The sequence below is a fragment of the Jaculus jaculus genome, chromosome 6 (genome assembly GCF_020740685.1).
Source record: "Jaculus jaculus isolate mJacJac1 chromosome 6, mJacJac1.mat.Y.cur, whole genome shotgun sequence".
Classification (NCBI taxonomy): Eukaryota; Metazoa; Chordata; class Mammalia; order Rodentia; family Dipodidae; genus Jaculus; species Jaculus jaculus.
This window is the reverse complement of record NC_059107.1, coordinates 123,163,545-123,178,860: the sequence shown is the minus strand read 5'-3', so window position 1 is coordinate 123,178,860 and position 15,316 is coordinate 123,163,545. Positions and strand designations below refer to the sequence as shown.

Below are 15,316 nucleotides of genomic sequence, written 5' to 3'. Positions count from 1 at the left end.
GCTGAACTAAGTAGAATAATCTGTCAGCAAAATAAATCTTTTCCAGTTAGACTTAATCTCTGTTGGTTTTGGACCTGATGAAAATTGTTTTAGAGATAAGAACTTAATGGCATGATTATAATTTGAAGATCTCTCTAAGTTATGAATCTTTAAACTTTGAAAATGAAAAAGAGGGCCTAGGGAGATGGCTCAGTGCTGTCCAAACATGAGAATCTGAGAGGGCTGCTATCCTGTGAGTTTGATTCCCCAGCACCTATGTAAACAGTTGGGTGTGGACACCCACATTGGTAACCTCAGTCTTGTTGAGGGGTGAAGACTGAAGCCTATCTGGGGTTTGTGATACACAAAACAGTGAAAACAGCAACTCTGGGTTAGAGATAAGATTCCTCAAGGACAAAGGCAGATGAGTGAAAACTTGTAGTTCTCTGACCTGCATGTGTGTGCACAAGGCATGTGTATCAGCACACACATACTTGTATATAGGCTACTATACACTAGACATACCAAAAGAAAGAAAATTAACTTGGAAAAATTACTGTATTCATAAAAAAAATGAAGCAGGGTTGAAGTGGTCTAAGCTTGTAATTGGGAGGCTACTGTAGGAGGATTGCCATGACTGTGAGGCCTTGTTTTAAAATTTTTAAATATATGAAGGCATAATATATGTGTGCAATACCTTAAAATATCCTAAAAGGCATTATATATATATGTATGTATGTATGTACGTACGTACGTACGTATGTACGTACATGCATGCATAAAGCAGAGCTGGTCACATTGCATCTAGAGTCAGGAATAGAAAGTGAAAAAGAAGTTGGACCAGGATATAAAACTTCAAGATTGGCCTCCAGTGACCCACTTCCTTGAGCTAGGCTCCATTGCCTTAAAGTTTCCCCTGCCTTTCCAAACAGTGCCGCCAGCTTGGGACCATATATTCAAATACTATGAGCTTAAGGGGGACATTTACATTCAAACTGCAACAGGAGATATCAGAGAACTTGAGTAGTATCATCATTCTGTGAAATATGAATCAGAGAGGAAATGAAATCTTTCATTGTTTTAACATTTCATAGTTTTGGGGTATACAGCAAACCTTACAGATGAAAATTTTTTAGCTTCCACATATGAGTGATGGCATGGGGTATTTGGTTTTCCTTTCCTGGCTAATGGGCATGCCTGTTGCAAATGATAGGATCTAGTACTCCTTTGTGTGTATACACCCTGTGTTTTCTTTTCTGCCTTTGGTGGATACGTAGGCTGATTCCATTTCTTAGTTGCTGTGAATAGTGCTGTAGCTCTCTTTTTCATATACTGACTTCCATTGGTCATTCTCAGAATTGGGGTTGCTTGGATTACATATAATTGTTTTTAATTGTTTGAGGAACCTCCATACTGTTTTCCATAATGACTGTACTAATTTGCATTCTCACTAACAGCATATGTGAGAATTCCTTTTTCTCATCATCTTTGGCAGTATTTATCTTTTATCTTTATGATAACACCATTCTGCTTGAAACCAGTTGATGCTGTGATTTTCCTGGTGATTAGTACCATTCATTCAGTCTTTTAAAATATTGGTTGTCCATTTGTCTTGCTCGCTTGCTTGCTTGCTTGCTTGCTTGCTTGCTTGCTTGCTTGCTTGCTTGCTTGCTTGCTTGCTTTCTTTCTTTCTTTCTTTCTTTCTTTCTTTCTTTCTTTCTTTCTTTCTTTCTTTCTTCTTTTTTTTTTTTCTGTTTTTTTGAGGTAAGGTCTCACTCTAGCCCAGGCTGACCTGGAATTCATTATGTAGTCTCAGGGTGGCCTCGAACTCATGGTGACCCACCTACCACTGCCTCCCAAGTGCTGGGATTAAAGGCATGTGCTACCACACCCAGTTTATTGCTCACTTTCTTAACAGAGTAATTTTTTTTTCTTTCGCATTATTTGAGTGCCTCATACACTCTGGGTAGTAGTCCCCAGTCAGAAGTACAGTTTGCAAATATTTTTTCATATTCTGTAGGTTGTCTGTCTTTGTTTATAATTGTGTCCTTTAGTGTGCAGTTTTGTTTATTTATTTTTTTTGATAGCGAGAAAGAGGCAGACAGTGAGTATGAGCACATCAGGCCCTCCAGCCACTGTAAACACACTCCAGCTGCATGTGCCACTTTGGGCATATGGCTTTATGTGGGTCCTGGGGAACTGAACCTGAGCCATTCGGCTTTACAGGTAAGTACCTTTAACCATGGAGCCATTTCTCCAGCCCCTAGAAATCTTTTTTGTTCTATATATCCTACTGGTTTATTTTTGCTTTTGTTTCCTGTGCCTTTGAGCCCTGTTCATAAATCTCTTGCACAGTCTGACATCATGAGTGTTTCTTCTGTTTTTTTTTTTTTCTTATTTATTTGTGTGTGTGGTCATCTAGTATTTTTTGCCACTGCAAAAGGAATACCAGATGAGTGTGCCATGTTTTGCATCCAGCTTTATGTGGGTGGTTGGGAAATTGAACCCATACAGTTGAAGGCATCTGTCCAGCTTCTGTTATTTTTTTTCTTGTCATTTTTTAAGACCATGTTTTTTCTCATATTTCTTAATGTTATCAAACTCTTGGCACTTGGAATGTGAAGATGGAGAAAGGAAGCATACGGAATTTGCTATTTTTAAAATACTAATCATTAGTCACAAGGAAATGATGAACAGATAATATGTTTACTTAAATAAAAATAGCTTTCCCTTATTTGGGAATTCCTAAGTGCCAGATATTCTGGGTGCTTTTATTTAACCTTAAATCTAATGATAGGTGAGTGAATGTTCATTTTACTAGGAAACCTGTCCATCTGTCTAGCTCGACTCAACAAGCTAGGTAAGCAATGGTACTGAGATTAAGACCCAAACTTAATGCACTCTGAATCTCTCCAATCAGGTGTGCCGTAGAGCTTCGTGGTATGCTGTATAAACTTTGTTTTTTTCCAGTTTCTTTCTTTTTCTTTTCTTTTCTTTTTTTTTGGAAGTAGGGTCTTGCTCTAGTTCAGGCTGACCTGGAATTCACTATGTAGTCTCAGGGTGGCCTTGAACTCAAGATGATCCTCCTACCTTTGCCTCCTGAGTGCTGGGATTAAAGGTGTGCACCATAACCGGCTACCAGACTTTTTTCATAAGGTATGACCTATGTGTGGAAGCCAGAGAATTTGGAGTGTCCTCCCTATCATTTTTTCACTTTTATTTCCTTAAGATGGAGTCTGTCACTGCAGCTGGAGCTGCCATTTTCTGTCAGATTGGCTGAGCAGCAACCCCAGCTCTGTCTGGTCTTTACCTCCACAGGACTAGAGTTACAGGCATGGGTGGTCATGACCAGTTTTGTATATGGGTGTTGGAGATCGGACTCAAGCCAACCTCAGGTCCTTTTAGAGCCTCAGGCAGGTTCTCTCACCTGCTGAGCTGTCTTCCTAGCCCTGGAAGTGATCTTATAGCTCAAAATGTAGTACCTTAAGTGTAGTACATTAATTTCTTAAGAGAGTTAACATGCCCATGATAAAATTTCAAATGGCAAACCATTGTTATCCCCTTCCTTCCTCCCCTTCCTTCCCTTCTTTTTTGTTTCTCGCCACCGCCCACCCTATGCACGCTCTGAGTGACATACACCCCAAGCCCTGTTATCATCTTAAGTATAGTTTCACAGCTGTTCTCCACTTTTATGACAAATAGGCTTTTATAGAATAGCATAATGGACTATTTTATTTTTATTTATTTGAGAGAGAGAGAGAGGGAGGAGAGAGAGAATGGGTGCGCCAGGGCCTTCAGCTGCTACAAATGAACTCCAGATGCATGTGCCACCTTGTACATCTGGCTTACATGGGTCCTGGGGAACAGAACCTGGGTTCTTTGGCCTTGCAGGAAAATGCCTTAACCACTAAGCCATCTCTCCAGCCCTATAGTGGATTTTAACTCTTCTGCAGGTTAGAAATAATATGTTTAAAAGAGTTTGAAATGTAAAATATTAGGGCAGATTTAAAAATTTTTTTAAATTACAAAAAAGTTTTATTATTTGTGAGGGAGGAGTTAGGAAATAGGAGTGCATCAGAGTCTCTTCTGTTAAAATTGAACTCCCAATGCATGGATTTACATGGGTGCTGGGGAATTGAACCCCAGGCTTGCAAGCTTTATAAGCAAGCACCTTTAATCACTGAGCAATCTTCTCAGCTCCCAACTTTTTGCTTGTAAGTACACATTTCCTTTTCATCTTAATTTTGTAGTTATGGTACCATCTTCTTACATACAAATTAAATGTTTTGTGACTATCCTACTAGATATGTCAAGTCTATAAACAGGGAAGAAGTCTGGCCTAGGGATAATAATTTTGAGTTAGTCATTTTGTGGCAGAGGTTCCCAAAACCTCACATACATCAGCATTACTGGGGAGGGGGTCTGTTGCAAAGTACTTTGTTGGGGTCTGCCCCAGTGGTTTCTGTTAGCAAGCCTGGGGTTGTGTCTGAGAATTTGTATTTCTGAAGTGTTCTAACTGATAAACTGCTGTTATACTGGGGATCACACTGTGGAGCACTTAGGGAGGTAGCTTAGATATAAAAGAGCTAGGGTCTGAGGGCTGAGTTAACTGTTGGAGGCAGTGGTTAGAAATGGGTGTGATGGGTTGCAATGACTTTCAGGAGATGAGTTAAATAATCGGAAGGATATGAGAAGTTCCTACGGAAGGAAAACAAAATCTTTAAAGTAATACTACACTTGCCTGCCTGGAGGGCAGGAGGAAGGGATTGTAGTTGCACTCTGAGGTTGCTAAGAAGTATGTGCATGGGAGGTGATGTGGGCAAAGGGAGTTCACACAGATAAGAATATTGTATAGGGCTGGAGAGATGGCTTAGCGATTAAGTGCTTGCCTGTGAAGCCTAAGAACCCCGGTTCAAGGCTCGGTTCCCCAGGACACACGTTAGCCAGATGCATAAGATGGCGCACGATTCTGGAGTTCGTTTGCAGTAGATGGAGGCCGTGGTGCACCCATTCTCTCTCTCTATCTGCCTCTTTGTCTGTCTGTTGCTCTCAAGTAAATAAATAAAAATTAAAAAAAAAAAGAATATGGTATACTACTAAAACTGTTTTATAAGAATTTTAGAAGTCAGTTTGCTTATGTTTGAGTAAGCATTGTTTAGTAATCACTAACAGATACAGGTATTCATGTTTTTTATGAATGAATGTTAGACATACTAGGCACTCCAAAAATGACTTTTCACTTTCACCATATAATCTTTGCTGGTAAAGACATGCTTTGGAGTGCACACCACTAAATCATTTTAATTTTCCTAATTTACTTTTCTTTTTAAAATCACATCCCTTTGTATTCAATTTCAGTTTTACTCTGAATACACAACCTGAGAGGAGATGAATGCCAGCTTTCTCCTTTCACTATGGAGCCGATTAGGTAGGCATGAATGTGAGGAATTTGTAGCCTTCATTCAGTTCACTGAAACCTTTGTATTTTCCTTAGCTACATATAGCCTTTGAACATTTGAAGTGTAAGGAGTCTAGAGTTTCCATATACTGTAATGTAAAATGCACATTAGATTCTGAAGACCGTATGAAATAATAGTAACTTTAAAATTAAAAATACTACAGTATTAAACAACTCATAATAGTTTATTAATTATAGATTAATATGCTATTTTAGGTATTGGGTTAAATTAAATAAAGCATATCACTAAAAGCCATTTTACTTTGCTTCATAACTTATTATTTATTGTGTGTGTGTTTATAGGTACATATCATGTGTGAAAATCGACAACCTCGAGGTGTTGATTCTTGCCTTCCTCCTTGTTTGAGACAGGGTCTTTTGTTTTGTATCTGCGAATCCAGACTAGTTAGGTCACAAGATTTTGGATTCTACATTACTGTAGGCACATTGGGATTATAAACTTGTATGAGTTTACAAACAAGTATGTGTTGGGCTTTAGATGGGTTCTGGGAATCTGAATTTGGTCCCCTTTTGGTTAAAAAAAACAAAAACAAAAACATTTTAACCACTGAGCCACATTTTCACAGCCTACTTATTTCATTTTTACTTTATAATGTGGCTAACAAACCATTCAAAATTACATCTCTCCCTCCTTTTCTTGTGCTGGGAATCCAGGGCCTGGTGCATGCTGAGCAGATGCTTTACCACTGAGCAACATCCTAGTCCCTTATAGTTTATTTCTTTTAGACAACATTGATTCAGGGATACAAAAGACACAATAGAAACATTCAATTTTTCAAAACTCTTTTATAGTAAGTTTTATTTATTTACTTATGAGAGAGAGAGGAGGAGAGGGAGGGAGAGAAGGGAGGGAGAGAGTAGGTGTGCTAGGTTCTCTAGCCATTGCAAATGAACTCCAGATGCATGTACCACCTTGTACATCTGGTTTATGTGGGTACTGGGGAATTGAACCTAGGTCCTTTGGCTTTTCAGGCAAGCACCTTAACCATTAAGCCATCTCTCCAGCCCATACTTCCAAATTTTAATAATCGGACCCTGACATATTGATGAAAAACATTATTTTAGAAGGAAAAAATGTAAGCCAGATGTGAATTATAATGCTATAAAACAAACATCTCTCATCTTTAACTTGATTGGCAAGAGTAATTTGCATAGGTATTTTAAAGAATACTAGAGAATGTAATGTAAATATTAATTATTAAAGTGACTTTCTTTGAAGAGAAAAATGACCATTGGCAACCATTTGTTACTTCAGCTCTTTCCTCAAGGAGGTGAGTCATAGCTTTTTTTTTCTTCTTTTGAAAACCAAAATAATCATTGACACCATTTTATGTAGATGGGGCTTGGCAGCTTAAATGAAATGCACATTCATCTTATAATTTGATCATGTCAACCTATTTGTGCTAACTGTAGAAAAATATTCAGTGTCATGCTTATGGGATTATTATATAAAACCACTATGGGCTGGAGATATGGGTCAGCAGAAAAGATACTTCTTGCCTACAAAGCCTAAGGACCCAGGTTTGATTCCTCAGGACCCAAATAAGCCAGATGCACAAGGTGCTACATGTGTCTGGAGTTTGTTTGCAGTGGCTAGAGGCCCTGGTATGCCCATTCTTTCTCTCAAATAAATAAATAAATAAACAAATATTTTTTAAAAAAGAAAATGTCATATACACACACACTCTTGTATGTATGTATGTATGTATGTATGTATGTATGTATGTATGTATGTATGTCCACTGCTTCTCAGACTGCTACTGTATCACGAGTAGTAGAAAAGGATAAAGTTCTGTATGCCAAAGGACTCAAGCTGTACCATCCTGGCCTGGATCTTTGATGTCTCCAATTCTATTCCCTAAGCTTTTGAATATTTTTAGTGCTCTAAGACTGTGTCACACAGACACTGTGCCTCCGCAGAGTAGTGTGCCACAGTGTGCTTCCAGGAAGCATGTGTGCACACAAAGAAGTATGCTTATGAAAGTGGCCACCTGTCAGCTGAGGCATATCATGGAGGCCTTATGAGGCATTCTAGACATAGGTGGGGCAATGTAATGTTTATCCCTGCTTTGCTTTTTATTTGTCTCTAACACTCCCTCTTTGACAGTTGTTACTGGTCTATCTCCCCCTAACCTATAACTCCATCCTATTCACATACATGAAACATACTCTGTGTGTGAGATACCCAATATTTTCGGATGTCTGAAAAGTAACTTTTAAAAACAATTTGATGGGACTGGGGAAATGGCTTAGCAGTTAAAAGGGATTTCCTTGCAAAGCCTGCTGGCCTGGTTTCCCAGTACCCACATAAAGTCAGATTTACAAAGTAGAACTTGTGTCTGGAGTTGTCAGATTTACAAATTAGGACATGTGTCTGGAGTTTCTTTGCTGTGGCAAGAGGCTCTGGTATACTATTCTCCCTCCCTCTCACTCTCTGTCCTCTTGCATATAAGTAAAAATAAAAATTATTGAAAAAGTTAAAATAATCTGAATTGACAGCATTTTGAATACAGATAAAATAACTAGACTCAGTAAATATAAACATAAGTAAACATAAATGATTTTACATCCCAAATCCTAGTGTCTCCCAGCTTTGATTTCCTCCCTTGAAAAATGGAGCACATATTTACTTATTATTGATCCATGTACCAATATTGGGAAATGGCAGTGACAATGGCAATAGAAGCTAGGATTATTGCTAGACATTTTTAAGCCTCATATGGTTGGCATCATACATTCATGAAGAAATTATTGTGACTGGAATTTAAAACTTTGTATTACTGTGTTCATAGAGTTTATACTCTAAGACTCCCTGATTACCCTATGTCATTTAGCATGCAAGTTATGCACTAAACAATCAGTTAAAAAGGAAATCAAACCCGTAAGAACAAAAATGGGTTTAATAGAAAGGTGACAGTTAAATGAGAAGTGAAAAAGTAACATTTAAATGGTGAAATGATACACCCAAGGAAATTCTATTAAGACATGAGGCAGAGCAGAAGAACATATTTAAGTTTGGGTTTTCCTCACAAGACACATGATTTTACCACCTGGCAAGTCTAGATGACTTGTTTGCAAAATGTTGAAAATTTGTTCATGTAGTATTAGGTCAACTCACTGATTCTTTGTTAATTGTAATGATGATGGTGATTAGGGTCCTGATGGCTAATGATAGCATATGCATAGCATATCTCTCTGGCACTCATGCACTTTCCACTGTGAAAACATTTCTTTAATGATGACAAACATCTTCAATCATTTTTCTTGAACTGTAACTCTTTTGTGATTTATCTGACTTGTGACTTCACCATAAGTTAGTGCCATTCGCATTAAGATTTTCTTGGCATAAACAGTTACATGTGTCTACTGCCCCCCTTTTAGTACTCTATGCCTTCTCTTCTGTTCTTTGCATACCTTCCATTGTTTCCCAGTGGTCTTGTATTCAGTAAATTTAGATTCTGTGCTACGTCAGGCAGTGTGCTGCAGTGCACACAGTGTGGGTGTAATAGAGCCCATCCACTCTGAGCAAGCTGACATGAAGTCAGTGGTCATGAATCGGGCATTGGTTACAGAAGGATAGGCTTAGAGCCGTGCCTCTCAGTGTGTTTTGGGTTCACTGTATTTAATCTCCCAGAAACCTGTGAGAGATGTGAATTCTCTGGCCTCATCCCAAAACAGCTGCTTTAGCAAACTCTCCAGGTACTGTTGATGCATGCTGTAGTTAAGAACTTCTGACATAGGCTGTTATGAAAGTTTATAACAGAAGGGAGGAATTCTTGTCAGGTGAGCAAGACAGGCGTGCTGCTGGTCATGATGGCTGTGGGGTGTGTGTATAACTCTTCTAAGAAGTCATCTTTAAGCTTTATATTCTTTCCTTGTCTGCTGTCTTTTACTTTTTCTGGATGCAGCCTCTGACCATGTCAGTTGTTTGTTGTTTTTATTTATGTCCTCTTTAATTGTGTGCAACTTAATAATTTCTTTGATTCTCTGCCTCATCATATTTTCAGTTATCAGGGAGGGACCATATAGGTTTTGTCAGTGAAGTTTGCCCCTAAGAAAAAGCTGCAAAGGTCTTGCCTTTGATGCTGTCATTTCATTTTGCCTGAGGTACGTTTGTCAGACTTTAGATGGCTGTCTGTGGATGAGTGCAGAACCAAATTCTTTTTTTTTCTTTTTTCTTTTTTTAATTTTTATTAACACTTTCCATGATTATAAAATATATCCCGTGGTAATTCCCTCCCTCCCCATACTTTCCCATTTGAAATTCCATTCTCCATCATATTACCTCTCCATTACAATCATTGTAATTACATATATACAATATCAACCTATTAAGTATTGTCCTCCCTTCCTTTCTCTACCCTTTATGTCTCCTTTTTACCTTACTGGCCTCTGCTACTAAATATTTTCATTCTCACGCAGAAGCCCAATCATCTGTAGCTAGGATCCACATATGAAAGAGAACATGTGGCGCTTGGCTTTCTGGGCTTGGACCTCACTTAGTATAATACTTTCCAGGTCCATCCATTTTTCTGCAAATTTCATAACTTCATTTTTCTTTACCGCTGAGTAGAACTCCATTGTATAAATGTGCCACATCTTCATTATCCACTCATCTGTTGAGGGACATCTAGGCTGGTTCCATTTCCCAGCTATTATAAATTGAGCAGCAATAAACATGGTTGAGCATGTACTTCTAAGGAAATGAGATGAGTCCTTTGGATATATGCCTAGGAGTGCTATAGCTGGGTCATATGGTAGATCAATCTCTAACTGTTTTAGGAACCTCCACACTGTTTTCCACAATGGCTGGACCAGATTGCATTCCCACCAGCAGTGCAGAAGGGTTCCTTTTTTTCCACATCCCCGCCAACATTTATGATCATTTGTTTTCATGATGGTGGCCATTCTGACAGGAGTGAGATGGAATCTCAGTGTAGTTTTAATCTGCATTTCCCTGATGACTAGTGACATGGAACATTTTTTTAGATGCTTATATGCCATTCGTATTTCTTCCTTTGAGAACTCTATTTAGCTCCATAGCCCATTTTTTGATTGGCTTGTTGGATTCCTTATTATTTAACTTTTTGAGTTCTTTGTATATCCTAGATATTAATCCTCTATCAGATATATAGCTGGCGAAGATTTTTTTCCCATTCTGTAGGTTGCCTCTTTGCTTTTTTCACTGTGTCCTTTGCAGTGCAAAATCTTTGTAATTTCATGAGGTCCCAGTGATTAATCTGTGGTTTTATTGCCTGAGCAATTGGGGTTGTATTCAGAAAGTCTTTGCCAAGACCAATATGTTGAAGGGTTTCCCCTACTTTTTCCTCTAGCAGTTTCAGAGTTTCCGGTCTGATGTTAAGGTCTTTAATCCATTTGGACTTAATTCTTGTGCATGGCGAGAGAGAAGAATCTATTTTCATCCTTCTGCAGATATATATCCAGTTTTCAAAACACCATTTGCTGAAGAGGCTGTCTCTTTTCCACTGAGTATTTTTGGCATTTTTATCGAATATCAGGTGGCTATAGCTACTTGGGCTTACATCTGGGTCCTCTATTCTGTTCCACTGATCTACATGTCTGTTTTTGTGCCAGTACCATGCTGTTTTTGTTACAATGGCTCTGTAGTATAGGTTAAAATCAGGTATGGTGATACCACCAGCCTCTTTTTTGTTGCTCAGTATTATTTTAGATATTCGAGGTTTTTTGTGATTCCAAATGAATTTTTGGATTGTTTTTTCTATTTCCATGAAGAAAGCCTTTGGAATTTTGATGGGGATTGCATTAAATGTGTAGATTGCTTTAGGTAAGATTGCCATTTTCACAATATTGATTCTTCCAATTCAGGAACAAGGGATGTTTCTCCACTTACTAGTGTCTTCTGCAATTTCTCGCTTGAGTGTTTTAAAGTTCTCATTGTAGAGATTCTTTACTTCCTTGGTTAGGTTTATTCCAAGGTACTTTATTTTTTTTGATGCAATTGTGAACGGGAGTGATTCTCTGATTTCATCCTCTGTGTTTTTGTTGTTAGCATATATGAAGGCTACTGATTTCTGTGTATTTATTTTGTATCCTGCTACATTGCTGTAGGTTTTGATCAGCTCTTAACAGTTTGCTAGTAGAGTCTTTAGGGTCCTTTATGTATAGAATCATGTCATCTGCAAATAATGATAACTTGATCTCTTCCTTTCCAATTTGTATCCCTGTTTTGTATGTCTCTTGCCTTGTTGCTATGGCTAAGACTTCCAAAACTATATTAAATAAAAGTGCGGACAGTGGACACCCTTGTCTTGTTCCTGATTTTAGTGGAAAAGCTTCCAGTTTTTCTCCATTTAGTAATATGTTGGCTGTAGGCTTGTCATAAATAGCCTTTATTATATTGAGATATGTTCCTTCTATTCCCAGTCTCTGTAGGACTTTTATCATGAAGGGATGTTGGATTTTGTCAAATGCTTTCTCTGCGTCTAATGAGATGATCATGTGATTTTTGTCCTTCAACCCGTTTATGTAATGTATTACATTTATAGATTTGCGTATGTTGAACCATCCCTGCATCTCTGGGATAAAGCCTACTTGGTCAGGGTGAATGATCTTTTTGATATATTCTTGTATTCTGTTTGCCAATATTTTGCTGAGAATTTTTTTTTCTTTTCTTTTTTTTTCTTTTTTTTTTTTTTTTTGGTTTTTCGAGGTAGGGTCTCACTCTGGTCCAGGCTGACCTGGAATTCACTATGTAGTCTCAGGGTGGCCTTGAACTCACGGCGATCCTCCTACCTCTGCCTCCTGAGTGCTGGGATTAAAGGCGTGCGCCACCACGCCCGGCTTTGTTGAGAATTTTTGCATCTATATGTTCATGAGGGAGATTGGTCTGTAATTTTCTTTTTTTGTTCTATCTTTGCCTGGTTTTGGTATCAGGGTGATGCTGGCCTCACAGAAGGAGTTTGGTAGAATTCCTTCTTTTTCTATTTCCTGGAAAAGCTTAAGAAGCAATGGTGTTAGCTCTTTCTTAAAAGTCTGGTAAAATTCAGCAGTGAATCCATCTGGGCCTGGGCTTTTTTTAGTTGGGAGATTATTGATAACTGTTCGGATCTCCATGTCTATTTAAGTGATTAATCTCATTTTGATTTAATTTAGGTAGGTCATATAGATCAAGGAAATCATCCATTTCTTTCAGATTTTCATACTTTGTGGAGTATATGCTTTTATAGTATGTCCCTATGATTTTTTTGAATTTCTCTGGAATCTGCTGTGATGTTACCTTGTTCATCCCTGATTTTATTAATATGTGTCTCTTCTCTCTTTCTTTTGGTCAGATTTGCTAAGGGTTTATCAATCTTGTTTATCCTTTCAAAGAACCAACTCTTTGTTTCATTAATTCTTTGGATTGTTCTTTTTGTTTCTATTTCATTAATTTCTGCCCTAATCTTTATTATTTCTTCCCGTCTACTGATTTTTGGTTTGCCTTGTTCTTCTTTTTCCAAAGAACCAAATTCTAACATTTATAACCCACATAGTATGTGGTATATTAATGACTTTTAGTGGCCAGTATATCTCAGCTATTACATGGTCCTGGCACTTTATTTGCAAGAGATAAATTGTCTTTAGTATTTTCTTTTTACTATCATTTCTTGTATCCTTGTGTAATAAAATAGTTAGAAAGAGTGAACTTTTTACATGGTTTTACTGCTTACTCTGCTCTCTTTAATCTCTTCTTTTGAACAGTTTTTAAAAATTTGGAAGACATGTTGTCTTTTAAACCCACTTAGTTTCTTTTGCTAAATGTCAGAAGTAAATGTAAACAGGATGGACCCCAGACAGAATCTTTTCTAAATGTCACAAAATGATTTTTAAAACTTGATTGTTCCTTTATATCGCTTGCAGAATTTTTAATTAATGTGACTCTCAAGCTACTATAATTTATTTTCCTCTAGTTACATAAGATTGCAATAAATAATCTGAGTGATTTCAGATAAAAATGTGCATGGGGGCTGGAGAGATGGCTTAGTGGTTAAGTGCTTGCCTGTGAAACCTAAGGACCTCAGTTCGAGGCTCGATTCCCCAGGACCCACATTAGCCAGATGCACAAGGGGGTGCATGCATCTGGAGTTCTTTTTCAGTGGCTGGAAGCCCTGGTGTGCCCATTCTCTCTGTCTGCCTCTTTTTGTCGCTCTCAAATAAATAATAAACACTTTAAAAAATGTGCATGGTTGTAAAGTGGGGCCTTGTATTAGTCAGGGTTCTCTAGAGGAGCAGAACTGCTAGGTTGAATTATTTTGAAAAGGGAATTCATTGGATTAGCTTATGGTAGTCCAATAGTAGTTGCAGGCCCGAGAATCACAGAACCTAGCTGCTCAGTCCACGTGGCCAGAAGCCTCAGCAGTCCCAACCCGGCACTGCAGATGGCGCTGGGAGTCCTGGAGGCTTCCCGAGGAGCTGCCGAGTCTCGATCCACGTGGGTGTTCAGTTGATGCTGGTCTTTAGTCTGTGCTGGTCTTCAATCCATGCTGGAAGGCAGCGAGCAGCTCTGGCAGGCAAGTGGAAGGAAGGGAGGTTTTTTTTTTTACCCAGAGCTTCCTTATATGAAGTCCCCCTTTGAGTGGATCTGCCCACTCAGGAGGAAGGGCTCACTTTGGGGGAAGGACTTCCTCCTTTATTTGATCCTTCCTGGAAGCAACCTCCGAGACCCACCCAAAAGGGATTTCTGTGGATTACTAAACAGATCAAGTTGACAGCACCTTAACTATTACAAGTCCACCCTTTGTCAACTTGGCACCAAATCATATCTCCTTAAATCATACTATATTTCCATATTAAAACAACAAGCTCATAATTCCACCTAGCATGGTATAACTATCACACATACAACAGAACTGCAATATCTTCCCCCCAACACAAAGCTTAGTGTCTAATATAATAGGTCTAATATAAGTTCAACAGTTAGCTAGTGATATAATCTTAATATTGGTGTCGATATGTACAAATACTCTGTTATCAAGGTAGGACAGAAACATTGCAGTTACTGTCCTTGTTTCTGTAATTGGTCACATGACCTTAGCTGGTATTTGTAACTGCCTTCTTCTACCCATTCTGTATTTCCTCCATCTTCAGCAAGCACCTCAGCAGGTCTTTCTGCTTTACCAGGAAGGGTGAAATGTGGTAGTTTGAATAGATGGCCCCCAATATATTCAGTTTTTTTATTTGTTTGTAGTTTGCATCTGCAGCCACCTGGCTGGAGGCAGTGTCACTGGGTGGATCTTGAGATGTGGTGGTGGGTTTCAGATTTCAACCTAAAGATATGCAAAGTGTGCCTAGCTGGAGTTCCTGAAGTGTGCTTGTGTGGCTTTTGGCTTTTGGCTTGTGCTTCTCTCTCCCCCCCCACCCCTCCCCTGTCTTCTTGGTCCTGTAAAAGCAGGCCAGCTTCTTCTGCCATTATGGAACTTCCCCTGGATCTGTAAACTTCAATAACTATCCCTTCCTCCATAACTGTGCCTGGTCTGGGAGTTTATTTCAGTGAACATGAAGCTGCCTGCTACAGGCCTGCTGAGGAAATTTCTGTTAACACTTGAGTCTTATTCAGGGATTCTGTATTTTGAAAAATATGTGGATATGTAGCTTCTCTAGTGTTAATTTCTGAATAAATGGAGATTAGGCCACTGCCAAAGTACAGAGGAGTGTTTTTCAGAGGGTATGAACAAATAAAGCCAATTGTTTGTGACTACATATGGTTATATTTGGCCTAATAATCAGTCTGTCATGCCTAGATATGTTTCTTTCTCTTCTTTCTTTCACATACACACAACTATATTTATTTATGAGAGAGACAATGAGGCAGATAGAGATAGCGAGTGAGCAAGCAAG

General features: G+C 38.5%; 1 protein-coding gene across 1 annotated transcript in view; it reads left to right on the top strand.

Annotated features, from left to right (window-relative positions):
• Pawr (pro-apoptotic WT1 regulator) overlaps positions 1-15,316 on the top strand; it is a 100,537-nt gene that overhangs the window by 22,105 nt on the left and 63,116 nt on the right. The gene's annotated exons all lie outside the window — the stretch shown is intronic.